Source organism: Hyaena hyaena, unplaced genomic scaffold, assembly GCF_003009895.1.
Source record: "Hyaena hyaena isolate Hyena2069 unplaced genomic scaffold, ASM300989v1 scaffold_764, whole genome shotgun sequence".
In the NCBI taxonomy this organism is placed as follows: Eukaryota; Metazoa; Chordata; class Mammalia; order Carnivora; family Hyaenidae; genus Hyaena; species Hyaena hyaena.
In genome coordinates, this window is record NW_024081395.1 from 165,558 (window position 1) to 193,529 (window position 27,972).

Sequence of the window (27,972 nt, forward strand, 5' to 3'; positions counted from 1 at the left end):
ACACTGCCATACACTATTGTAAAGTTTAGTTGTTGGCAGCTACAGTGAATTTTCAGCTCCTTAACCTTCTCTCCCCTAATGATCTTGTCCTCCTTACTATCTTATGCTCCCAACCCTGGCACTGTCTTCACACTCACCTATGTTTCTCATCTTTTATCCATCTCCTATCTTTCTGGCCCACTCCCTCTACGTATCATAGGACAACACCCCTAGGACTCCTGATCCCACTGAAAGTTAACCCTCTACTCTCCTCATAATTTCTTTAAAGACATTTGCACATCACAAAGGTATAATCGATGCATATCTTTAAGCTATGGAACTTAAAAAAATCCTGCCTTCTTATCAGAGCCTAATAAATAAAAGTTAGTGTGTTCACTGTTTTGTAAGCACTTACGGGTCATCATTTGAGAAAAACTGGGAACTTTAAAAAACTCCAAACTCAGAAAGTTTTAATGTCTAAAATTTAAGGCATTATTCTTTTTGTAAAGATGCACTTGCTAGGTCACAAATCTATTAAACTTAAAAGCCCAAAGTAACCCCAATAACATACCTCAATATAAATTGAGCCTGGAGCATTCTGTGGTATCAGAAAGTAAGGATGGTGTGCCTGGGTGGTTTAGTCAGTGAAGCATCTGACTTCGGCTCAGGGCATGATCTTGGGGTTTGTGAGTTGAAGCCCCACATAGTGCTCTCTGCTACCAGTTTGCAGCCCACTTTAGATCTTCTGTCTCCCCTTCTCTCTGCCCCTTTCCTGCTCTCTCTCTCTCTCTCATAAATGAACATTAAAAAAAAAAGTAAGGATAAACCTTTAAAGTTGGGGCAAGGAGGCAAGGGGAATGGTGGTGTATCAAAAGGATACATAGGCCAACCTGAAAGAAAGTTCTAGTGGCCAAAGCTGGAACAGGTTGAGCAGCAAGTTAAATAGTGACAACACTGGATTATAACCCATAAAATAACAAATATCCATGAATTTGTTCTGATACAAATAGCTGAATAACCAAATGGGTAAGAAGAATCAGTAAACTTAGGAGAGAAAAAATTATAAACCACTATTAGAACAACATAGTACATCAAGTTCCACCAATGGATAATAAAATTAGTGAATAAAAGTTTAAAGAGAAAGAGGATATTTGCATAGTCCAAATTTAAGTCGAAGCAGAAACCAGGTATTTGCATAGTCCAAGTATCTCTCCCAAAATGTCTAATAATTACAAAGAGAAAAATAACTTTCCACTGGGGATCTGGCGAACAGCACTTTAACCAAGGTTTACATCAGCAATAAGACGTCATATACCCCTGACATAATGAACTGACATTCCTTCTGGTATTTTTTCCCCAAAATGCATTACCTCAATCTAATCATGAGAAAATATCAAGTACTAATGGAGGAGCATTCTACAAAATATCTGACCAGTACCTTTCGCAAGTTCCTAAAACTTGATCTTGAATGAAAAAAGGATAGCAAAAAGCCAGTGAAATCCAAGTAAGTCTATGGTTTTGTTAATAGTATTACAGTATTGTTCCAATGTTAATCTTATCAGTTTTGACAATTTTACTATAGTTATACAAGATGTTACAGGAACTCTCTGTACCATATTTTTCTGCAACTTTTCAGTAAGCCTAAAAATTATTTCAAAACAACAAATTAAAATCAATAATGAAATAACTTCAATATTTTTTCAAAGTTTATGATGGAAGCATGACTTCAGACTTAAAATGCCATCTTTGTTCTTGAAAACCTCAAGAGCTATGCAAACCAAATCACAGCTTTTCAATGCATTCTGAAAAGTATTGTTTTATAAAGGATAAACACATCAATAACATCTTTTTCTTTTACTCCGGCATATTTATGATTAGCTGAAATTCATGATATAAGAGTAATGAGATCCAGCTAAAAACCAAGAGGGCTATCTCTATATGCACTCAGAAGGAAGTAAAAACAGGAAGCTTACCTTTTCTAAACTATTCTGCAGAAGTGATTTTTGCCTTTTCCTTATTTAGGTGGAAACTGTAGAGGGAGATAAGCATAGCAATTTGCTTTTTGTTGAAAAATTCAAACCACTTCAATTTGCCTCTGGGATGGGGTGGCATTCTATGAGGTAAGACGGAATATGTCTCCCTGGGGGTGGGGTGGGGTGGGGAGATATGTATCTATATCTGATGTCAGAACAGAATGAGTAGTCTGTAGCTCCAGGGAACAGCTAAGTAGCAAGACCAGATCTATACAGCAACTGGAGTGGGTCAACTGGCCTTAGGTTTCTGATCAATATTGCGTGTATCAAACGGATTCTACTCCTAATTTAGATTTGATATGGAAATGGTGAGTGGTTTGGCATGATAACAATAGTACTATTAGATTTAGGTATGACTGAAATGATGTCATTACATTTTTAACTATAATTAGCTTACTGGTTTAGGATTTCTGAAATGTTTTATTTGAGGCACACTGGGAAGACATATACAGTATCCCCATGTGAAGAAAGCAGGATAAATGGATCAGAAAGATTATAAATCAAAGTCAGGTGGCAGGTTTGCAGAACCAAGAAAGACTCCAGTCTCTAGACTTCCTTGCGCACAGTGCGTATGCATTAAAATAAGGGACATATATTATTTCCTAGATTCTTGCATTTCCTGCAGTTTTATTCCTTCTGTATTTATTAGTAACAGGTAGGTATTAGGAACAAGTTATTAGTTATTAAAAGCAAGAAGTACATCTACATGTACATGTATATACATGTATACATGTATAGCTTGAACATTATTTAATAATAATAATAGGATAATAATGGAAATATCTTTAGCATTCCCAGTGATGGGCCACATCAGAATATGAAATGTCCTCAGGACACTTGAAACTCTGCACTACTACTCTGGTTGACTCCCAGCAGACCCATATTCCACTTCTAGACTCCTTAAATAAAATATAGATCCCTCTCATCCCAATCCACATGTTCTCTGGTCCCATGAAGAAACTGTGGTCCCGCTGGAAACCTCTGGAAAGCATGAAGTGCTTTCATCAAAGTTAGAAAATGAAGGAATGACAGTTTATTAGACCCTAATTAGATCTGGGCTCCCTACTCCCTAACAATTCATGCCCCCACATGACTTATGGTGAGCTGCTCTGTAAACATGTAAGGAAAATGTGAAACAAATTACCTGGCTGGAGGTGGGGGGGGGGGGGGGGCGGCGGAGAAAAGAAAGAAAGAGAGAAAGTAAGTGAGAGAAAGAGAGAGAGAAAGAAAGGAAAAATGGAAGGAAGGAAAGGAGTGGGGAGAAGGAAGAAAGAAAGAAAGGAAAAGAAGGAAGGAAGGAAGAAATGAAAGAAAGAGAGAAAAGAAGAGAATGGAAAAGAAAAGAAGGAAGGAAAGAAGAAAGAAAGAAAGAAAGAAAGAAAGAAAGAAAGAAAGAAAGAAAGAAAGAAAGAAAGAAAGAAAAAAGGAAGGAAGAAAAAGAAAGAAAGAAAGAAAAGAAAGAAAGAAAGAAAGAAAGAAAGAAAGAAAGAAAGAAAGAAAGAAAGAAAGAAAGAAAAAGAAAGAAGGAAAAGGAGAGAAACAAAACAAAGGGAGACGGAAAGACAGGTAAGCATGCTAAACTTTAATTAAGTTCAGTATGGTCTTTTTGTCCCCACTATGAGTAACCCAGTGGATTCTCAGCTTCCCCCTCTATAAATATGGGATTAAAATACCTCCCTGGAAGATTCAGTCTGAGCATCAAATGAGAATGAATATAAAAACACCTGCACAGAGAAAGCACTCAGTCACCTATTAATGGTCACTTCCTTTTATCCAGACGACCTAATGATCTTGTATTAAGGCATTCCAAACTAATATGGGATGGTTGAATAAAATGGGTAAAATGAAATATTTTCTTTTCCGTTTCTAAGTATTCTTTCGTCCCTCCAACTTTTCTATGTCTTCTCTCCCCTGCCTTGGATACAGTCAGCTTAGAGCCAGGGTCGGGCTGTGCAGGTCAGGAAGCAGATGGGGCAGGACCTCCTGTGTGAAAGTATCCGAACTTTGGGTACCTCTCAGAGAGTGTTTCTTCTTACCTTGTAAGACATTCTGTTCAAATAGCTCCAAAGGGAGATCATAAGGCTTATTGCTTTCTAGAAGCTTCCAGTTTTACCCTTCCAGGTAACTCGAAGAACTTAAAACCAGTGAAATGACAGAGAACTACCTAATGCTGCTCGGCCCTAAGTACTGATTTCCTGCCAGCTCTTGTCAAAAGTGTAGTAAATTTTTTTTCAGTTGCAAACCCAAAGATATTCAGCTAGTGATCAGCAAAAGTGCAAGAAAACTTGTTCAATGGGGTTTCAGACCCTGCCAACATTTGACTGTACCTTTCTGTCAAAATCAAAACTAGCTTCATCGAAATCCGCACTTTTGCTTTGCTCACATCCACTCACCCTGGGTTTAAACAACCAGTATGCTACTTTCAGTGTTATGATTCTCTGAATGAATATTTTATTGCTATAAATAAGCTGACGCTGTGGCTCAAAAATTAGATAGCCACTATTTCACATAGTCTCCCAGTGAAATAGAACACCTTGCTTCAAAAAACTATGCTGGGGGCTATCTTGAGAAGGAGGAGTAACTGCTAATGGGTTTTGAGGGGAGAGGATGATGAAAATGCTGGTTCCACACACTGTGCACTTTAAATAGGCGAACTGTAGGATATGTGAATTTTATCTCATAAAGCTGGGGGGCAAGGTGAGGAATGAGGTCCAAACCACCAAGACAATTTATCATTACTGGTTCACAACCTGGAGTGAACAGAGAATGGATGGATATTTTAAAGGATAAACTTTAGCTTCCTGTAGGTAGATCTATAGATCCTGTATTCTACAGAGATGATAGCCATTCGGGTTTTTTAATTTTCACTAAAAAATTGTGACCCTATCCTACAGTAAGTAACACAGAATAAGCCTTCCCTCTTGATATAACCTTTATCTGCTGCCAAACTTCTATCAAAAACTCCTGATAGACAGAAATACAGAGTACTTAAAGAACATGAGATTCATTCATTCCTCTAAAAAAATCTAGACTGATCCCTGAATAAACCCCAAACCATCAAACAGCAGCATGTATGACCATAAGGTCTCAGCATCCAACAAGGGTTTCTCCTAACACTTAGGGTAAGGAAAATTGCAACTACAGCAAACAGCCCTAGGAAATGCATTATTGCGTGGACTACCTAGACAAGCACACAGGATGCTCTCCTCTCACTCCCTTTCTTCAATCCCCTCAACATCTTCTCTAACACAGGACATTTCCCTCAGAAATGAATGCCAGGAAAAGCTTTTCTAAGGAGCTGGTATGTATCCATCCCCCTTTATCCTCACTGAATTGTGTGACTAATCATCCCTTTTCATTGTGGCTTCCAGGAGGCAATTTTAATTTGCCTAGTATCTGTCCAAGTCCATTTTAACCTGCTTCCCTTTACTCTTGATTGTATTTTATTTTCCACTTGTAGTACTTAGGCTCACCTCAAATGCTTCATGGAAGCTTACTAAAAATAAATGCAGAGACAGATTTTAGTGCTAAGTGTATTTTAGTAGCATCTTAATACAAAAAAAAAATGTGTTTCCTAATCTTGCTGAATACTCAGGTTTGGAACAAAGATAAGCAATACACATTTGTTACTATAAGTCTATTTTTTCTAAAAGTGGAATGAGCTTTTATATTTTTACTATTAGGCAAGAAAATAAAACTAGGCAACATTACAGTTATTGTTTTTAGCTGCTATATTTACATTTTGGTCTTATATTTTTTCTGTATTGTTCTAACTTCTTCAGTTAGAAGTTTCTAATGAGTATTGTAATATGCTGGTTAATTCTTTGAAGTCATTCACTAAAAACCAACTATCCACAGAAAAAAATTACAAAAGGGAGCTCAATAACTCTTTAAGAAGCCAACCATCCAAAGTTAAAGTTAGAGAAAAAATTTATTTCCTGAAGATAAGAAAAATACATAAAATATATTGGTTAATCCCTTAAAAATACTAATATCAACAAATTTCTCTCCCACCTTGTAGTAACTTCCACGTTCAATAAGTTTTTATTCATCTTACATCAACTCTGTTTCATACATTCGGAGAGAGGCAAGAGTTTCACGCACCGGCTCTTAACACACACCACCAGACACAACACACCACCAGACACAAAATCCGTTGTTACCAAGACATGGATTTCTTTTTTTTTTTTAATATATATATTTTTTTATTTCTAGGAGAGAGAGAGAGAGAGAGAGAGAGACAGCGTGAGCAGGGGAGGGTCAGAGAGAGAGGGAGTCACAGACTGAAACAGGCTCCAGGCTCTGAGCAGGCAGTCAGCACAGAGCCCGACGCGAGGCTCGAACCCACGAACCGCGAGATCATGACCTAAGCGAAAGTCGGACGCTTAACCGACTAAGCCACCCAGGCGCCCCTCAAGACATGGATTTCTGAAAACCCGCTGTGAATTCCCAATTTGTATTTCGCACTCGCTTTTCAATGAAACTGGGAGGAACTAACTAAAATCTAGTCATCTCAATTGAACAGTTTTGTATTTTCTACCAAATATACATGCAATACCCACGGACCATTCAGGCCACACGACATCCCCAATAGCTTTCCCAGTTACTCACTCGGGTTAACAGTGATTCAGCTGGACCGAGGGCTTCAATCTCAGGGTCCGTGTGCTCAGAGGAAGAGCACTAACAACCGTTTATATAAACGCTGAGCTGAGTGAGCCAGACCTTCCAGCACACCCTAGGGAAGCAGCTCCTAACAATGGTATCAAGCATCTGTCCCGCGCTTTCTAAATCCTGAAGAGCTTTTCCAAAATCTCCCAGGCTCCTTTCCAGGTTGCTTCCTCCCTGTGACTCCGAAACCCTGCGGGATGGTCCAGGACTCCCACTTCCCTCCTGCGGGTTCGTGACTCGGTGTGTAAGGAGGCAGGACTCAGACGGGGCTGGCGAGCCGCAGACCCCCTCCCCCGCCCCGCCGAGCTACTTCCCGCGCGCTCGGCCCCGCCGGCAGCCCACCCACGGCGTCCGCGCGCTCGCGGTGCGCCCTGTACTCACACGCTCCGCTGCCGGCCTGGAAAGGCGCCCGCCCCAAGGCGCGGTGCAGGTCAGGGGCGGCAGGCAGCGGGTCCGCGCGGCCAGCGGGGCGAGAAGAGCGCAGGCTGCGCGGGCGCGGGCTCCACCTCGCTATCTGCGGGCTGCAGACTGGGAGAGGGCCGGGCGGCGGCTCCCTCCGGATTGGCGCCCGCAGGCGGACTGAAGGAGTGGCGCCGCCCGCCTCGCCGTCCTCACCGCCTGGCGCCCGAGACGAGGGAGCTAACCGGTTCCGTGTGCGCTGGGCTGGACATTGGATCGGACCGCCACCCTCCTGCGGGGCCGGGTCACGTAGATGACCGTCCTGGAGAGCGCAGGGTTAAACCCAAAACTGCCGCCCCCAGGGCTTGTACAAAGTGGACTGTGGCAATTAGGCCTGTAATCACAGGGCGCTACCCAAGCTGATCAATACCTTCTCTGGATTGGGTCTCTGTCCGGCTCCCATAAACACCAGGGCACGCAAACACCGAGGGATTTTTCTGTCACACAACGTTCCTCACCCAGGGAGCAAGTAGGTAGCTATTGAAAGAGTTTCTGAGAAATTAGGTGCGTGCGCCCCAGGACAATAAATTCAGGAACTGAATCTAAGGGGGAGGGGAGGCAGAGTTTTGAATGAAAAGTATTACTATGAACAGTTTAATTGTAGTCTTCACACTCTTGTCATAAACACTTCTCTGCAGCAGTGTTCGTGTGGAAAAGCAGGGAAGTGCGCATATTCAAGAAACAGTTTGGTTATTAGGCTTTATGAGTGTGCCAGTTGCATCTACCCTTGGAAATTAGTACTTGCAACTGTTTTCTGGTTTGCATTTACAAACAAAAATCATTATTTAAAGCAACACTAGGAATTACTGTGAATTCTTCACCCATTACTAGAATCTTAAGCTATGGGGCACCTGGCTGGCCCTGTTGGTAGAATATTGGACTCTTGATCTTTAGGTTGTGAGTTCATGCCCTGTGTTGGGTGTAGATTCTACTTTTAAAAAGACAAGTTTTAGCCAGGAAGCTTATATAAGAAATTGACTTGGGGCACCTGGGTGGCTCAGTTGGTTGAGCCAGGACTCTTAATATCCGCTCAGGTCATGATCTCTGGGTGGTGGGTTTCTGTGGGTGGAGCTGTTAAAGATTCTCTCTCCCTCTCCTCCTGACCCTCCCCAGCCTGCTCTTTTTCTTTCAGAAAATAGAGAGAAAGAGAGAGAGGGAGGAATTGATTATACATAATTTTTAAAAGAATATTAAAAATACCGCATCGTATACTTTTAAAGGATTTTAAAGTATATATTCCTGATGTGCCCAAACATTTGGGTGAAGTTGGTTTTTTGGATTAATTTTGAGTCCATTTAAAGATGCTTAAAGACCCATATACAAATATATTTGTCACATTAAGCCAAGGCTGAGAAAAAATTTTCAAAGCTGGCTTTTGATAACTGCAAATTTAAACACACCCTCTAAAGAACAAAACTTTACTGATATCAGTAAAGATTTAAAAAATTGCCAGCAAACTCTGAAGGCAATTCCAAGAGGGGAATTATAAAAATGGAAAAAATACACATGAATTTGAATTTAAAAAGCACATAAAAATACAGAATAAGAAGTTGAATATAGCATTCTGTAATTACATAAAATGAAAACAAACTAAAAATATATACCTAGAAGATAGCTGGCAATACAAGAGAGTGTTATTTTTCTGGGTTGTGACATTACTGTTCTATTTTTTCCTCCTATTTTATTGTAATTTTTTTAAGTTTATTAAATGCAGATATGCAACCTTTATATTGGAAAAAAGAATTTTGTTTAAAAGTAAAATGAATCAATGAAATGTCAGTGTTTTAGTCACTAAAACGTACATATAAAGACAATGACAATACTTAGAGCCATAACCTCACCTAAAATACAGCTAAAAACCCACTAAAAGAATAAAAATTTCCTGCCTTGTTTTTAGTCTAATTTTTAGAATAGTTCGACTTTTTCATATTGCTATGTCAGTGTATGTGCTAGCTAACGTCACATTAATTCCTAATCTCCCTCTAATACTCTCTAAAGATCCACCCAAAAACTAAGCTTTAAGGGCTACCTCTATCCCACTCAGAAGGAAGTAAGAGCAGGAAGCTTACCTTTTGTAAACTATTCTCCAGAAGTGATTTGCACCTCTTCCTTACTTAAGTGGAAATTGTGGAGGGAGAGAATCATAGCAATCTGCTGATTTCTCTAAGGCTGATCATTGACATCAATTTGTCTGATAAATTCGGATTAAAGCCAACATTTCATAAATGTATTGCATTGTTAAGAAATGAGTCATTTTAGCTTATAAGTTAGCATTTTATTTTGCTAATCATTTTCTTTTTTTTTAATATTTATTTTCAAGAGACAGAACATGTGTGTGCATATGCAAGCACGAGCAGGGGAGGGGCAGAAAGAGACGGAAACGGAATCTGAAGCGGTCTCTGTGCTGACAGCAGACAGCCCAACGTGGGGCTCAAACCCCACTCCAACAACCTGGCTGGAACTCATGAACTGTGAGATCATGACCTGAGCAGAAACCAAGAGTCACTGGCTTAACGGACTGAACCACCTAATCATCCCTGGGCTAATCCTTTTCAAATGCCCTGTCTTCTCTCTTTTGGTGTTGGGAAGTTTAGGTCACAGAATATAGGGAGGGAGGAAACTAAAGATGACCTTGCTAATTCACAGATGAGTCACCCTGTTGAAAGGAGACCAGTTTACACAAGGTGAAAAGTTAGGGTAAATGGGAAACTCACAGCTTCTAAGACTACTGTTCTCTGCCCTCCACCTCATAATCTTCCTTTTTTATATTACCAGAAAAAAGCAATTGCCCAGTATTTATAGAGCCTGATATTGGGATTCCCACTAAATATGTTCTCATTCTGGCACTTTGTCTTTTTTCCATTTAACTAAACTTGTTTTTCTCTCTTGTAATATCAAGCAAGACAGGGAAAAATGACTTGTAGGGGTGCCGGGGTGGCTCAGCCCAGAGCCCACTTCAGATTTTCTGTCCCCCTCTCTCTGCCCCTCCCCCTGGTACACTCACTCTCTTTCAAAAAGAATTGTTATCACTGGTTAGCACTCAATAGATGGTAACTATTATTATTTTGTAAACTACTACATTGTAAACTGCAAACATGGTTCCTTGTCATTTAATATCTTTCTACAACTTTATAATTAATATCTGCATGGTATTCATTTGTTTGTTATATACCATAATTAACTTAACTAGCCTTCCTATTAGTCACAAAACATTCTTGTAGCTATTTTATTGCACACATCCAGATAAATTCCAGAAGGTGCATTGCTCAGGCAAAAGGTATTGCTTGTTTTAAAATTTTTAATACAAAAAAAAATTTAATACATATATCCAGATTTCCCACAAAATTATTTGTGCCAAATTCATAGTCTCCCAAAAATTCAAAAGGTTGTTTGTTCTCCTAAGCTCTCACAAATACTGGATGGAATAATAATTTTAATCTTTTTAAGTTTGATAGATGACAGATGTCAGTGTTTTAATGTACATTTCTTTGACTTAGAGTAAATTTTTTTAATGTTTAATGATCATTTGTGGTTTATCATGAATGTTCTATGTAAGACCTTTGCCCATTTCTCTCTATTGATTTCTTAGGCTGCAGAAAGGACAGTCTCTGATGAACATTGATCCGCTGAACTCTCTCCAAGCTAACTGAAGTCATAGTCTGTCGTATTTTATGAGCCTTGTGATCAAACCACACAATTATCAAAATTAAGATTTCTTTACAATCCTAATTGAAAGCTTTGGGACCATCTGGAGTCCACACCCATGAAATATACATTGAAGATCTAAGTGGGCACTGGCAGGAGTGAGGTGTTACCTTATGCTTTTGTAGGCAGTATGCATGGACACAGACAGATAGGGAAAGTGACCTCAGATGAAGGGAGTAGAGAAATGCATTCATGACCACATGAGCCTCACTTCTTTTTTTTTTTAATTTTTTAATGTTTATTTATTTTTGAGAGAGAGAGACAGACAAAGTATGAGCAGGGGAGGGGCAGAGAGAGGGCGACACAGAATCTGAAGCAGGCTCCAGGCTCTGGGCTGTTAGCACAGAGCCCAATGTGGGGTTCGAACTCACGAACCACAAGATCATGACCTGAGCCGAAGTCAGATGCTTAACGGACTGACTCACCCAAGTGCCCCTTGTTTTTTAAAACTCCAAAAATAACTGAAAGTTTTTCTTTTTTTCTGGGGTGCAGGTAGTAATAGTCTTTTTCAATAATCACACCAGTGAGGGACTTGCCTGTATGGTTTTCACAAAGGTATCAGTGCTTAATGGAATGTCAGCAACAGACACAGGCAAAGGATACATATTCATTTAATGTTGATTAAGGGTATGGCTTATTATACAGAATGGCAAACCAAAGCAAAATCAAAAACAGTATTTTCATTAAAGGAACAAACTTTCTGGGCCTGTAATTCCATGAATCAGTCACCCTACTATCACAGCTCCCACATAGTCCTATGAGAAGCTCTCCTCATCCTTCTCACAGATTTTTAATGCCTCCCTCACCTTTCCCAGCTACCCTAAGCTCTCAGTCTATTTGCCAGCCTGGTCACCAAGTGCAAGGAGCTGGTGAGGGCTCAGTACATTCTTTAATGCTTACTCCGAGGTGTGAACTTCTCAGGATCAATTTTCCCCTGGTAAGTCCAGGTTTCAGACAGGGTTTATTTTATGGACATGGGGGCATTTGGGTTACGGATATAACATCTGTAATGGGTCCAAGGTATATTTATTTTCACTACTTCCAAGATAAAGCAAATAAAAAACAGTGCAAGCAGTGATGTACACCATGCTCCTCCGTGAAGTCCGTGACAGAAAGGTCAGTCTGTAATGGCTTGAACACTTGTGAGTAAGTGAAGGAATGGAAACAGGGTATAGGTAACTCTTCCCAAAGGTTTCACTGTAGCAAGAAGGTGAGAGAAAGGAGTATCCCTTAAGGCCATCTTGAGTTCAAAGAATATTTCTTATTTGATTGGACAGGCCGGAATGTGTGTGCATGCCAAGATGACAAGTCATAAAGAAGAAAAGGTGGTTAACTAGTATAATTCCCTTAAGAAGGGAATGGAAGTGAAATCTAGAGGAATTCACATTACAAAAGAAAAGGAAACTTTTTTTTTAGTTGTGGTGGAAGGAAATGGAGTCAGGATGAATCCTCATGCAGATGAATGTTCTCATTAGGGAAAAGAAAGAAAATGGGAAAAAATGTACTTTCTCTCCTAAGTTGGAAGATCTGCTGAAGGTACAGTATGAAAAGAAAGACCAGGGATTTGAGAAAATGATAAACCCTGGAATAGAGCTGTATTCGTTTCCTATGGCTGCCCTAACAAAATACCACAGACGTAATGGCTTAAGACAACAAAAATTTATTATCCTACATTTCCGTAGGTCAGAAGTCCAAAATGGGCCTGACTGGGCTAAAATCAAAGATGTCAGCAGGTCTGCATTCCTTTCTGGAACCTTTTCCAGGTTCCAGAAGCCACCTACATTCCTTGGCGTATGGTCCCATTCCTGTAGCTTTCAAGCCAACAAGAGCATTGCTCTGCCTGTGCTTCTGTTATCGTATCTCTGTCTGATTCTCATCTTCTGCCACTTTGAAGGACCCTTGTGATTACATTAGACACATGGGATAAGCCATGATAATCTTCTTATTTTAAACTCATTTGACTAGCCACCTTAATTTCATAGGCAACCCTAATTCTCCTTTGGCAGATAACCTAATATATCCACATTCTGGGTATTAGGACATGACATCTTTGGGAGGCCATTATTCTGCCTACCACAAGGCCCTAAGGAAACAAAGAGGAGGCTAATGTAGGTACCCACCCAGCCCCACGGAGTTGGTCTAAAGACGATTTTAAATTGAAGATATTTGAGATGTGGTGGATGCTGAAAGAAGCCTTCTCACAGCTTCCCTTATCTGACTAAAGGCAAAGCCTTCAGAGAGTACAGCAGCCATAAAAAACCCCTCTCAAGAGAACTTCACTGCCGGGAAAAGGACCAAGCACTCACATATGAATGAGAAATTGCATGAACAAACATTGTCACAAATGGTCATACTTTCATTTGTTTCCCAAAAAACCTATTTGTCTTTCCTATAAGTCCTTTGCTCTCCCGTGGAAGACCTTTCTCCTGCCCCCCCTCACTTGCTCCTATTAAGCTGGTATATAAACCCCATAAACCCTATCTTTTATCCTTTAATCTATTGTCAGCTAACTTTCAGCTCCTTCCATACTCCACTGGACCTAAATTGGTAGAGGGAAAGTGTGTCCTCCCAGTAGTAATAAGGGACCTAGAGAGAGACTGCACAGCAACTCTAAGGACCCCTAAGATTGGATTCTATAAATACAGCAGCATCAAAGACACAAGTGGGCATGGCTTTGCCATTCACAAAGAATTCTTGCTTATGAATTCCCATTCATAAAGATAAAGAAGTTACAAGGTTGAATAAATTCTAGAATGTGGTTTTGCTAGGTGGATAAAGCAAGAGAAAAATGGAGCAAGGAGTTGAGTGGGTGACGTGATTCATCATAAGAAAGTGAAGCCAGGAAAAGACAGATAGAAAGGAACCCATGGCGGGGGGTGGGGGGGTCACTTGGAGGCTTGAGGAGCTGAAACAGGTGAAACAGGAGGATGAGATCACTATAGAGGAAAATGGTATTTAAGACTAGCATTCCGGGTTTTGACAAGGTTGCATGGTTTAGACATGACAGTAGGATTATGGAGGTAGAAGAGAGGTACATTTGTTTTCTATTAATTTAGCATCTTGAAACAACATTTATTATCTCATAGTTCTGCAGGTCAGGAATCTAAGGCAGTTAGGCTGGGCTCCACTCTGCATATCATGGGGCCAAATCCTGGGGTCAGCCAGCTGCACTCTTACCTGAAGGAAGACTCTTATCTGAATAACCTGCTTCTAAGTTCAGGTTGTTGGCAGAATCCAATCTTTTCAGGACTGAAGTCCCTGTTTCCTTACTGACTGCCAACCAGCTCCTCCAGACTGCCCACATTCCTCCTTATGTAATTCCCACCATCTTCAAAGCCACTCCTTCTCAAACACTGAATCTCTCAGACTTCCCCTTCTACCTCTTAAAGGACTGGTGTAATGAAATCAGGCCCACCTTGATAATCTCACTATTTTACAGTCAACTGATTTGGGAGTTTAATTATAACTGCAAAATTTAAACTAAATAAATAAATAAATAACTGTAAAATTCCTCAGAGCCATACCTAGATTTGCGTCTGGTTAAATAACCAGTGAATGAACTGAATCTTGGGGCTCAGGGGAGAAGGGGATCTTTAAAATTCTGCCTACCCTTGGGTGAAGTTGAGATCAAAGAGCACAAAAGCCAAGGTGGTGGGTTGATCATCTAAATAAACACAGACTTTACTAAGGTAGTGACCATCTTGGAGAGAAGGGAAGTGCCAAAAAACCAGTGGTCAAAGTCTTAAAATCATAGAGAAGACAAAAGGTGGCATTAATATAGAAAAAGACAGTGTGTGACTAGCAGTGGAGGTCAGAGGATGTTAAGAGCCCAGATGTGGAGCCACACTGGCTCCATGTAATTTGTTTTATACAGCAGACTAGAGACCAAATAAGAAATAATTCATCTGAGGGCGCCTGAGTGGCTCACTCGGTTAAGCTACCAACTCTTGGTATCAGCTCAGGTCATGATCTCATGGTTAGTGGGTTCAAGCCCCGCTTCAAGCTCTGTGGTGACAGCGAGGAGGCTGCTTGGGATTCTCTCTTTCCCTCTCTCTCTGCCCCTCCCCCAATCTCCCCCTGTCTCTTCTTGCATGCTTTCTCTTTCTCTCCCTCTCTCTCAAAACAAATAAACTTAAAAAAAAAATGGGCCTCCTGGGTGGCTCAGTCGGTTAAGTGTCTGACTTCAGCTCGGGTCATGATCTCACCACTCATGGGTTCGAGCTCTGCGTCGGGCTCTGTGCTGACAGCTAGCTCAGAGCCTGGAGCCTGCTTTAGATTCTGTGTCTTCCTCTCTCTCTGCCTCTCCCCAACTCACACTCTATCTCTCTCTCAAAAACGAATAAGAGTTAAAAAAATTCTTTTAACTTAAGAAAAAGAAGCAAAGAAAAAAATTCATGTGGTTATAAAGTTCACAGAGGTAGCCAAGCTCTAAAAATGAGCACAGCAGGGAAAAAAAAAAATATATGATTAGGTATTGATAATTAACCTGCAGAATCAGAAAGTGGGATAATAACATTTGTGCCGCAAAATAAGCTAAAAGGTAAAATGTTGAGAGTTCAGTAAACTAAATTCCACATATCCATAAAGTCTTTTAAATAATCTTTTTAATTGAAATATGACATACATCCAAAATATGAAAATCTCTGTAAACAGCTTTGTTTCTGCAACCCAGATCAAACATATATGTTTGTTATATGTCTATTATATCTCTAAACACATAAGACTCATGTATAATGATAAAATTCAAAACAGTAATTACCTTGGGAGGGGACAATGACTAGGGTGGAGAATGGAGACTGGAGGTATTGACAATGAACAAACAAATGTATATACGTGTGTGTGTGTGTGTGTGTGTCTGTGTGTATGTGTGTGTGAGATCTGGGTAGCAGATATACAAGGGTGTTCACTTTATAACTATACATTAATCTGTTTACTTAGACGTTCTATTCTCATTCTGGATCTATGTTAAATGTCAATTAAGAAGTTTACTTAAACATGGGGTGCCTGGTTGGCTTAGTCAGAGGACTGTGTGATTCTTTTTTTTGTTTTTTTTTTAAATATTTTTAATGTTTATTTATTTTTGAGAGAGAGACAGAGAGACAGAGTGCAAGCAGGGGAGAGGCAGAGAGAGTAGGAGACACAAAATCTGAAGCAGGCTCCAAGATCCGAGCTGTCAGTATAGAGCCTGATGCAGGGCTCAAACTCATGAACCATGAGATCATGACCTGAGCCAAAGTCAGATGCTCAATCAACTGAGCCACTCAGGTGCCCCAAAAAGCATGTGATTCTTGATCTCGGGGTTATAAGTTCAAGCCCCATGTTGGGTATTTATTTTTAAATAAACAAATAAAAGAAAAAGTTTACTTAAACAAAAGACTTTATGGATATGTGTTATGAGGAAAAGAAAGATGGGGAAATTCCAGGTTAAAACAAGTGAATTAAACAGGCTTCATCATCGCAGAGCAGCATTTATTCATGGAACCTATTCCCCAAAAAGCATCTGAAAGTTTGTATTCTCAGTAACATATTAACAGAAATGTGAGAATCTTCTGGAAGCAAATTGTGGAAGCCAATGCCAAATGCCAAACTAAGGAGTTTCAACTTATCTTGAGAGTGAAAAACTAATGAAATTTTAGAGGGATGACATTGTCAAAGTAGTGTTTTTAAAAGATTAATCTGTTCACGCACAGAATGGATGATGGGGTGTGAAAAGGCAGAGATCAGTCTGGAAATGAAAAAAATAAAAGCCTGTACTAGAGCAATGGTGGAAAAAGTTTTGAGGAAAGGGGCATGAAAGAAGCATAGCAAAAGAGGAGTTTATAGCACCTGGTAAGGTGCCTGGTAAGTATTTCTGGAGGAATAGTTAAGGTGAAAGACAAAGGATCTGGAGCTGGCTTCAAGATCTCACACCTGAAAAGCTGAAATCCTCATGGTGTTGTTAATGGAAATGAGAAAGTAATGCATCTGTCCTCAGTGTGAGTCCTAAATATTGCCTCTCTCTGGCCTTGAACACAACAGACAATTGATAAAAATTTATTGACTGAATAATAAAAGTGAGTTTATCCTATGTAATTCAGGGGCCTATCCACCCTTACCAACTCTGCCATATTGTAAAAATGGAAGAGGGTTTCATCAATGACTTACCTCTTTCATAGGATACATTACTGACTACTATAAACACTTTATTGCCTGTAGAGATAAGAGTTTATCTTGGAAGTGAATGAAGTTAAAGTCTAATGAACATTAAATGACACATGGTTCATTATACAATGTCTTACAATTTTTTCACATCTGACTGTCTGACTTAGTATTATACTTATGATACGCATAAGCCAGTCTAGATGGAGCCATGTTTTACCTCCTTTCTAGAGTTTGTGCTATTCAATACTTGGGTACCTCAACTCCTTTCCACAAATTAGAGGTGATAATATTCACGCTACAGGGTTAAGTACAGATAAAATTAAATAATGTGGGGGTGCCTGGGTGGCTCAGTCAGTTAAGCAGCTGACTTTGGCTCTGGTCATGATCTCACAGTTCATGGGTTCAAGCCCCACGTTGGGCTCGGTGCTGACAATTCAGAGCCTGGAGCCTGCTTCAGATTCTGTCTTTCATTCTCTCTCTCTCTCTCTCTCTCTGTCCCTCCCCCACTCTCTGTCTCTCTCTCTCTGTCTTTTTCAAAAATAAGTAAACATTAAAAAATTTTTAATAAAAAAATAAAAATAAAACAATGTGCATTTGGAAAACATAAGGCAACCAATGCCAATAATAACAGCTAATACTTATTGAGCACTTGCTATTTGCCTTTAAGTTTTGTGAGGTTTTTAAAAAATTTTGTTAATCTTTACAACAATGCTCTTAGGTAGAGTCTATTAAAATCTCTATCTTGTAGATGATAAAACTGAAGCATAGTGAGATTAAGCAACTTGCCCAAGGTGATAAAGCTAGTAGACAATTTATGCTTACATTTTGGCCCTTTACCTTAGTGCTGATGTAAGAAACAATGACACCATTATTTCCCATAAAAATTGCTCAGAAAAAACAAATTTGGAGAAAGAAGGTAGAATGAATTTGCTCACCCTTCAAAATCCCCCTCGGCCACACATACCAAAGTAAAAGAAGAAAAACAGGAAAGTCTAGGCAGTTGCAAATCCAAGATAGGTAACTCCATGAAAGAAACCCCAAATGGTAAGAATTTTACTAAAGCTTGCAGGTTGAGGGACTTGGAGCTAGAAGCAGGTAATGGTGGTAAGGAGTTTGGCTAAATAAAAGGAACTCAAACCATACAGAACAGCAGACTGGAGCTAGGATCACGTTTTGAAGCCTCAGGCAGGGATGATGCTGTCCACCTATAAAAGGGTGGAGGCGGTGAGAGATAATGCTGTTCAACTCTGCCTAGGGACATGGGGCTGTGTTGTGTGGATGGGGATATTGTGGCAGAGAAAACAGCATATTTGGTTGGGGTGGGGGGACCTCCCCAAGCCCATCTTGCCTCCCTATTGCCTCGAGAGGTCTCTGTGCCTCCTCTCTGTAAAGGGGTAGTGGGTACCGAGAGCCACTGGAATGGATCTTCGGCTACAAAGTGCCTGGTCTCACCAGCTACCTTTGGGAAGGTCTTCAACCCTGCTGGTAAGCTCAGGCACCTCCCCCACTCCCTGCTCAGTAACAGGGCTTCCCAAATTAGATTCTTCCACAATTTAAGTGTGTGTGACTCAAGCCACCATCCTGGCTCTCTCAGCCTCAGCAATTTGTAAGACTGATAATGAATTAAATCATGTTAATCCTGGAAAAAAAAGGCGCTGCTAAGCTCTGGCTAGGGATGTAGCCTATGGGCTGCTCCATTTGTAGTAGACTTTTATGGGCCTTCTTACTACTTCTCCGTGTCTCTTAGCCCTTACATATTTTCCACACCTTTTATATATATATAATGTTATATATATAACATTAATATATATTATTAATTATAATTAATAATTATAACATTAATATATATATTAACATTTATTTATTATTGAGAAACAGAGAGAGACAGAGCATGAGCATGGGAAGGGCAGAGAAAGGGGGAGACACAGAATCCAAAGCAGGCTTCAGGCTCTGAGCTGTCAGCACAGAGCTCGATTCTGGGCTCAAACCCAGGAATGGTGAGATCATGACCTGAGCCAAAGTGGGATGCTCAGCTGACTGAGCCACCCAGGTGCCCCCATAATTTCCACATCTTTATCTCTCTGTGTTGTATCTTGGATAATTTCTTCAGATATATCTTCCAGATCTCTGATTCCCTATACAGTTGTATTTATCTTCTATCCAAATTCTTAATTTAAATGATTAGGGATCCTTCTCATTTCTAACTAATATGTTCTTCTTCACACTAGCCTAATTATTTGATAGTCTCCTATTCTTATTCATGTTTTTGATATTTTTTTTACATTTTAAAATCCTTCTAACATAATTATTCTTCATTTCAATTCTGATAATTATAATATCTGAAGTCTCTGTGGTTCTGGTTCTGTTATCCATGGCTTGCTTGATGTCTGTTTTGTAATTTTTTAAAGTGTTTTGGGCAACCTACCTGAAGGAATTCTTTAAGCCCTGGAAAAGTCTGAATTTCCCTCTCTCAGACTCCTGGGGATATTACCCATCCTCATATCCTTTAAATAGGCTTGTGTTTTTGGATCATGCAAAGAACGTACATACGGGTCCCAAACTACATAAAATTGGGCCAGTAGCTAGAATTCTCAGAGGAGGTTTTTTTTTCTTCTTCTTTTTAAAATATCCATTCATAGTATATGCCAAGAGAGCAATGTTGTCATATGGTCTACCTTGGCAGAGTGGGTGTTCTTTCTAGTTTGCACTTTCTGAGGACATACCCCTCCTGGGTCTAGGTGTTATGTTTCCATATTATGTGAACTCAAGGCTTTGACCCCATCCTTTCTGTGCAATGCAGTTCAGATCACAAAGAACATTGTAGATTTCAGATACCCCAGGGCTTTGAGAGTTAGCTTACTTGCTTGGCGTTTGCTCCATTACTGATCTTAGTGGACTCATCTAATCATTTGAAAGTGGATTTTAATATTTAATCTAGTATTTTTAGATATTACGTATCTGGGTAGTTTCAGGGTCTCAAATGCTGCAATAGTGCTGAAAATATAAGTCCTCAAATATATCCATCATCTTTTTCATGGAAAATGGAAAATTAGAAACATTTCACAAGTAGAAAAAGATATGCTGAGCCCCAATGTACCGATTAGTAACTAGTGGCCAATCTTCATTTCATTCATATTCTCCTTTTCTCCCCCTTTGCCACAAATTACTTTGAGACAAATTTCAGATAGTGAATAATTTTATTCATAAATATTTTCGTATATATTTCATAAATATTTTCATAATGTGTCCCCCCCAACACACAGAGTTTGCTTGGAAACGTCCAGTTTCACAAGTCTTTTTGTGATCATGATATCTGAGGGTTGCCATTGTCATTCCATGGTCATGAGCCAAGGATGGAAAGCATCATGTAAAATAAGCAACAGCATCACATCTAAGAAATTACTGCCAAATCCAATGTCATAACGATTTTCACCTATGTTTTCTTCCAAGGGTTTTACAGTTTTAGCTCCCAACCTTAGGTCTTTGATCCATTTTGAGTGTTTTCTGTCTATGGTATAAGGAAAAGATCCAACTTCATTCTTTTACATGTGGATATGTAATTTTCCCAACACCATTTCTTGAAAAGACTGTCTTTTTCCAATTAAATGATCTTTGTACCCTGGCTGAAAATCAATTGACTATATATGCATTGGTTTATTTTGGGACTTTTTATTCTATTCCATTGGTCTGTATGTCTGTCCTTATACCAGTACTGCACTGTCATGATTATATTAGCTTTGTAGTATGTTTTGGAATCAGAAAGTGTGAGACTTCTAACTTTGTTCTTCATTTTCAAGATTACTTTGGCTATTCAGGGTCCCTTACGTTTCAGATGCATTTTAGAATGGGTTTTTTTCTACTTCTGAAAAAATGCCATTGGTATTTTGGTAGTGATTACATTCATTCTGTAAATAATTTTGGGTAGCACTGTCATCTTAACAATATTAAATATTTGAATCCATGGACACAGGATGTCTTTCCATTTGTTTATGTTTTCTTTAATTTCTTTCAACAGTGTTTTGCAGTTTTCAGTGTATAAGTCTTTCACCTTCCTGGTTAATTTTATTCCTAAATATTTTATTGTTTTTTATACTATTTTAAATGAATTTTTTTTCTTAATTTTCTTTTCAGATTGTTCATTGCTGCAGTATAGGAAAGCAAGTGATTTCTGCATGTTGATTTTGTAGTCTGCAACTTTGCTGAATTTGTTTATCAGCTCTAACAATTTTTTGTATGTGTGGAATTTTTTGGGTCTCCTACATATTAGATCATACCATCTGTGAACAGAGATCATTTTACTTCCTTTCTAATTTGGATGCTTTTCTTTTTCTTGCCTAATTGCTCTGGCTAGAATGCTGAATAGAAGTGGGAAAAGCAGGCATCTTTGTCTTGTTCCTTCCTTATTTTAGTGAAAATGTCTTAAGTCTTTCATTGCTGACTATGATGTTAGCTATGAATTTTTCATATATAGCCTCTATCACGTTGAGGAAGTTTTCTTCTATTCCCAGTTTATTGAGTGTTTTTTTTTAAATCATAAAACGGTGTTAATTTTGTGAAATATCTTTTCTGCAAATATTTCTGCTATATGAGAAGATCATGCAGTTTTTTTTTTCCTTTTTTCTAATAATGGTATATAGTACATTGATTGTTTTTCATGTGTTGAATCATCTTCACATTCCAGGGTTAAATCTCACTTGGTCATGGTTTATAGTCCTTAAATAAGTTTTGAATTCGATTTGCTATTGTTATGTTAAGAATTTTTGTGTCTATATTCACAAAGGATAATGTTCTATAGTTCTTTTTTTCTATTCTGTCTGTGTGTGGCTTTGGTATGAGGGAAAGTTGACTCCACAGAATGAGTTTGGAGTGTTCCCTTTTCTTCAATTTTCCAGACAAGTTTGAGAAGGATTGGTGTTAGTTCTGAAAATATTTGGTAGCATCTACCTGTAAGCCAATTGGTCCATTGCTTTTCTTTGTTGGGAGGTTTTTATTATCAATTCAATCTCCTTGCTAGTTGTAGATCTATTCAATTTTTCTACTTTTTTTTAAAAGACTTTATTTTTAAGTAGTCTCTACGCCCAACATGAGGCATGAAGTCACAACCCAGAGATCAAGAGTCACACACTCTACCTACTAAGCTAGCCAGGAGCCTCTCAGCTTTTCTATTTCTTCATGAGTTAGTTTGGCTGATTATATGTTTATGGGAATTTGCCCCTCTTATCTAAGTTATCTGATTTGTTGTTGGACAAATGTTCATAGTTTCCTTTTATAATATGCTTTTTTTCTATAAAATCAGTAGCAATGTCCCAACTGATATTAGTAATTTGAGTCTTCTCTCTTTTCCCTGAGTCAATCTAGCTAAATGTTTTTTTGTTTTCTACTTATAAATATACCTATAAAACTTATTTTAGTACTTAGCCGATGATTTTATAACTGCTTAGTTAAGTATTTGCCTTAAAAGAGGGTGAATTAGGGGCACCTGGGTGGCTCAGTCAGTTAAACCGACTCCAGCTCAGGTCATGATCTCACAGTTTGTGGGTTCAAGCCCCACGTCAGGCTCTGTGCTGACTGCCAGCTCAGAGCCTGAAGCCTGTTTCAGATTCTGTATCTCCCTCTCTCTGACCCTCCCCTGATCACACTGTCTCTCTCTCTCTCTCTCTCTCTCTCAGAATAAAGAAAACATTAAAAAAAATTTTTTTAAGAGTGTGAATTACATTTTAAGGCCAATTTCTACATTTATAAGAGGTACTCAAATTCATTGTTAAATGAACAAATGAGGTAAGTTTAAAGGAGTATGCAAAAGAAATGTATACAAATCATACGTGCAAAGGAGGCATGGGGTGGTTTGAGGTAAATGTACAAAGTTGGCCTCTCTACACTGAACACAATACAATTTTCTTAACAGCATGAGTTTTTAAAAATTATTGTTATTATTTAAACAACAGTCAATGATGTGGGCTTCTATTATTAAAGCCTGGTTTCTACAGAGTTCAGAGTTCTTCCTTGCCTCTCTTTGATGTCTAAATTTCTTTATCATGAGCCAGCAAATAAAACCCCAATCTTAACAGGAAATACTGACTTTCTTTCTTTGTACTCTTGCCTTAGCTAAACTCAATGACTCCTGATGTTTTTGTTTATCCTCAATTTAAGCTCTGCCTCCAGTGCTCCATAAAACCTTGCATACAGGCATTGCAAATAAGTCATTGAGTTTATTTACAAAATTAAAAGGGCATTTGGTTAATTGTAAGATCCTTTTCAACTCCACTAGTCCATGATTCTGCTGGAGATGAGTTACTCAGTTTGCTGAGCTTAAATGCCAGTGAAATGCTCACTAGCAGTGGGTATCAAATTGTGGTCTGACAATCCTAGGGTACCACAGAGAGGCTTTAGGGACTCCACAAACTTTTTATGTAAATGTTGTTTTTAAAATATTTTAGCCATTCAAAGAAAATATTTGCGAATAATATTTCTGATAAACCACTTATATACATAGCATAATTTTTTTCCCCCAAATAAATAACATGTATACATTTTGGTTCCATACTGTAGTGAAACTAAAAATGTAAATGGGGCACCTGGGCAGCTCAGTCGGTTAACCATCTGACTCTTATTTTTGACTCAGGTCATGATCTCACCATCTGTGAGATGGAGCCCACTGTTGGACTCTGCACTAAGAGCATGCAGCCTACTTGGGATTCTCTCTCTACCCCTTCCCTGCTCACTCCCTCTCAAAATAAGTAAATAAACATTTTTGAATATAAATAGTGCATATGTCTTTTAAAAATGTGTACTATGGAAGAGCAACTTGTATCCAGAATTTATGGCACAACTCAGTATCAAAAAATTAACATAGTTTTAAAAATGGGCAAAAATTTTAAGTAGAAATTTCTGCAAAGATTGATGATCAATAAGCACATGAAAATATGCTCAACATCATAGTCATTATGAAAATACAAATTAAAGTCACAATGAGATACCACTGCATACTATTAAAATGGCTATAACCAAACATAGACAATAACAAGTGTTAGTCAGAAAATGTGGAAAAACTGGAATTCTCATACATTACTGGTAGGAATGTAAAATAGTACAATTACTTTGGAAAATAATTTGGCAGTTTCTTTTTTTTTTCTTTTAATTTTTAAATGTTTATTTTTGAGGGATAGAGAGAGACAGAGTGGGGGGGGTGGAGGGGCAGAGAGAGATGGAGATACAGAATCCGAAGCAGCTCCAGGCTCTGAGCTGTCATCACAGAGTCCGAAGTGGGGCTTGAGTTTGTGAACCATGAGATCATAACCTGAGCTGAAATCAGATGCTTCACTGTCTGAGCCACCCAGGCTCCTCAATTTTGCAGTTTCTTAAAAAGTGAAACATAAATTTACCATATAATTCAACAGATTCACTCCTAGCAATACTATGTGAAAGAAGTAATAACATATATTCATACAAAAGCCTGTAAATAAATGTTTGCAGTAACATTATTCATAATAGCCCAAAATTGGAAATAATCTGAATGTCTATCAACTTGCTAGAAGATTAACAAAATTTCTTATATCCATACAATAGAATACTATTCAGGAATAAAAATGAATGATTCATGCTATAAGATGGATGAATCTCAAAAACATGCTAAGTGAAAGAAACCAGGCAAGTAAGAGTGCAGGATTCCATTTAGCAAAATGCCTAGAAAAGGCAAAGCTGTAGAGTCAGAAAGTAGATTAGTAATTGTCTGGGGCTTGTGGTGGGAAAGGGGAATGACTGCAAATCAGCTTGAAGAATTTTTTTCAGGTTTATTTATCCGGAGAGAAAGAGAGAGAGTGGGGAGGGGCAGAGAGAGACAGAGAATCCCAAGCAGGCTCTGAATTATCAGCACAGAGTCTGACACAGGGTGTCAGGGTGTCTCTCATGAACTGTGAGATCATGACCTAAGCGGAAATCAAGAGTCAGACGCTTAACAGACTGAGCCACCTAGGCACCCCAAGGAATTTTTTTAAATATACTTCCTATAATGTCTTCAGTATTCTGTTACATCTTCTGTATATTGGCTCTAAAGAGCCCAGCCATATATACCTGCGTCAGTCCCTAGTCTAATTTGAGATTTGTTTCCACATCCAAAGTAGATTTTACCTGTGCCAATGGGGGATTCTAAGAACCATGGCAACCTGTCCCCCACTGTCATCAAGTTCCCAACACACTTTGATCAGTGTATAAATCCTTCAGTTCCAGCTAGAGAAGGGGGCCTGGACCCCTGCGCTAGGCCTGTTCATTCTTTTTTCTTTTCTTTTCTTTTTTTAAGTGCTTTGTTGGCATGAAAAACCTCCCTCCACATACTTTCCCCACACATGCCCTTAATCTTCTCCTCAGCTCTTCTGCTGAAGAATTTGGCCTTCATGATGACAGTCTGCTTTGGGAGCTTTCCTGTCCCCAGAATTCTGCAGTAGCCTAAGTAGCCTGATGGCATCACCCTGATAATAACAGCGGCTCTTGTTCTGGGCAGCATTTATGTGTGTCTGCTCACTGAACAATGTCCACCATTCATCAGTTGACGGTTAGGCAGAAGCTCTGCGTCCTCTTGAAGTGGTGATGCCTTGTACCAACTTTCCCAACATAGCCTGGGTGGTAGCTGTCTCAGTCGATCCTGTGGTGATGCATGTCACCAGCATTACCCCGGCCTCTCGGGGGTTCCCAGTGCTTGCAGGTATGGCGGTGGCAGTGGCTCATGTGGCTCTGAAGTTTCTGGGTCTTCCTCTGTCTGAATGGTTCTGTGGAAAATGGTGCTTAGTGAGAAGGCCAGAGGGAGGCAGGGCGGGGGAGGGGGTGAAGTCTGATGGTATGCAAGGGGCCTATAGACCTGGGGGTGGAGGATCTGCCTTGTGGCCCACTTAGCACGGTTGATGTTAGGGATTGGCCCGAGGCTGTTTGGCCTCATCAGGGCTGTGCCAGAGTGCACCAGCCTGCCAGTGTCAGACATCTGACAGGGTCTCAACATGCAGCCTCAGGCTCCCAAGCCGAGGCCAGCCTCCTGTGCCCTGAGGCCCACTGTGGGACATGAAGCTGGGAAAGGAGGGGCGATGGTTGGGGTGCAACCCAAGGAGTAGAGCTTGTGGCCACACCAGCAACCAAGCAGGAGTACATTTAGAATCCAGGCCTGTTTGTTCCTGAAAGCATAAAGGTGTGGGTAGGAGGTGGTACTGAGTGCATTAGGTGAACATCAATCCACACTGCACTGCAAGGGGGTCTTTCCTCCTGGTCTCCCTGTTTTAGCAATATGGTCTTGCAACTTGGGGTCAGCCCCAGAGAACTTTGTGATCGCCTCTGCTGGCCCTTCCAGACAACTGGCAGGGCTCCCTCATTTGCTAATCAAGGAAGAAGCCTTAATAGTTTCACTGGCCTATTGACTTTTATATAACTTCTCCAGCCTACCATACTAATAGCCCATGGTACAGGTCATATAACCCACTGTGCATGTCCACTAAACACTTTATGAATGAGGTCTGCTTCTCTTCGCTAGGGCCTGTTCCCTTCTTGCTTAGTCAGCCTACCAGATAGGCATCACCTGAATATTTTTGAAAGAGCATTGTCCCTTTAACAGCTCCAGAAAAAAGGAATTTTAAATCCATGGAGTCAATCTGCCAAAAGTCTTGGGCGGTGTTGTCTCTTTTACCGAGAGACAAATAGGCCAAATTCTGTAGCAGTTTTATAGGAGCAACAAGTGTTTTCTCACAAACACTTCTAGAGTTTGTGAAAGACAGCAATTATTCTTTGACTACACATGGGATTCTGTGTATAAACCCACTAACAGAAGTTTAAGTATCATAACTGGTGGGGCACCTAGGTGGCTCAGTCTGAAACTTTAGCTCAAGTCATGATCTCGTAGTTAGTGGGATGGAGCCCCATACTGGGCTCTTTGCTGACCGTGTGGAGCCTGCTTGGGATTCTCTGTCTCTCTCTCTCTCTCTGTTCTTCCCTGACTTGTGCTCTCTCTAAAAAATAAATAAATAAATTTTTTTAAAAAGTGTCATAACTGGCAAGTACATCCCCAATTTTGTTGAGATCGTAATCTCCCTTCTGGTGAGCAACAAAGGCCATGGTGAATGTCACCTGCAACCTGCCAATCCATAAGGTATCATTAAACTAAAAACTTAGGACATCAGAAGAATTGTTCTGTGATACCACAGGAACATTCCAGGTCAATATGTAGCATATAAATATATAAAGAAGTATTTCCTTATTTATTTAAAACATTTTAAGAAATTACACAAAAACATACAGTGCCCTTTCATATACTATCTACCAAAGTTTAACATATTGGAACCCTACATGTTAATTTATGTATGTTTTTATGTACTTCAGAATAAGTCTCCTCTTGTCATCTCTGTTTAATCAAAGAAAATCATAAAATTACTAATATGAAAACAATACAAAAACCTGAAATAATTTCCAACTACTAGTCTGTAAATTAGATTTTTCTCAATAGCATACAACTAAAACAAAATCAGAAATAAGTTTATTTCAGAGGCTTGCTGCAACTATAATAAACCCTTTTGACAACATCTTTGTGTCCATCAAAAATACTGTTTTCATTGACTAACTCCATAATAAGTAAATGCTATAAATTTTAATATATAAATAACAATAAATATGTATTTTATATACTGGAATTTATTTTACAAATACTCTATGGACTCTCAACAATTCTTGGACTGTTTTACCTCCCCATTTGTGTTAAACACATTCCTTATTCTGATAAGTTGTTATAAAACTAGTTATAAATGATTCAGTTTTAGCTTTGACCGGTTAATACAGGTGATTGTAAAAAAAGAAATTATAGCACTTATTTTTAATTTTCAAAAAGATTTCTGTTGTTAAAGTAAAAGAAATTGGAATTCTCTAATTTTATTTTAAAAGAATCTCTTTGTATAAGAATTTGGGCCATAGGTGGTACAAAAAAATCAAGCTCAGCTACGTTTTTACTAGAAGGGTGAAA

At 39.2% G+C, this 27,972-nt stretch overlaps 1 protein-coding gene across 3 annotated transcripts in view; it reads right to left on the minus strand.

The window, feature by feature from the left end:
* ABCG2 (ATP binding cassette subfamily G member 2 (Junior blood group)) overlaps positions 1-27,972 on the minus strand; it is a 148,614-nt gene that overhangs the window by 76,117 nt on the left and 44,525 nt on the right. The window contains exon 1 of one of the 3 annotated variants that reach the window (XM_039218439.1): positions 7,062-7,198. The exons of 1 other annotated variant lie outside the window; for it this stretch is intronic. The gene's annotated coding sequence lies outside the window, so the exon portion shown is untranslated. Of the gene's footprint in view, positions 1-6,623; positions 6,643-7,061; positions 7,199-27,972 lie in introns of those variants that run through there. One more of the 3 variants, XM_039218440.1, reaches the window with a different exon arrangement.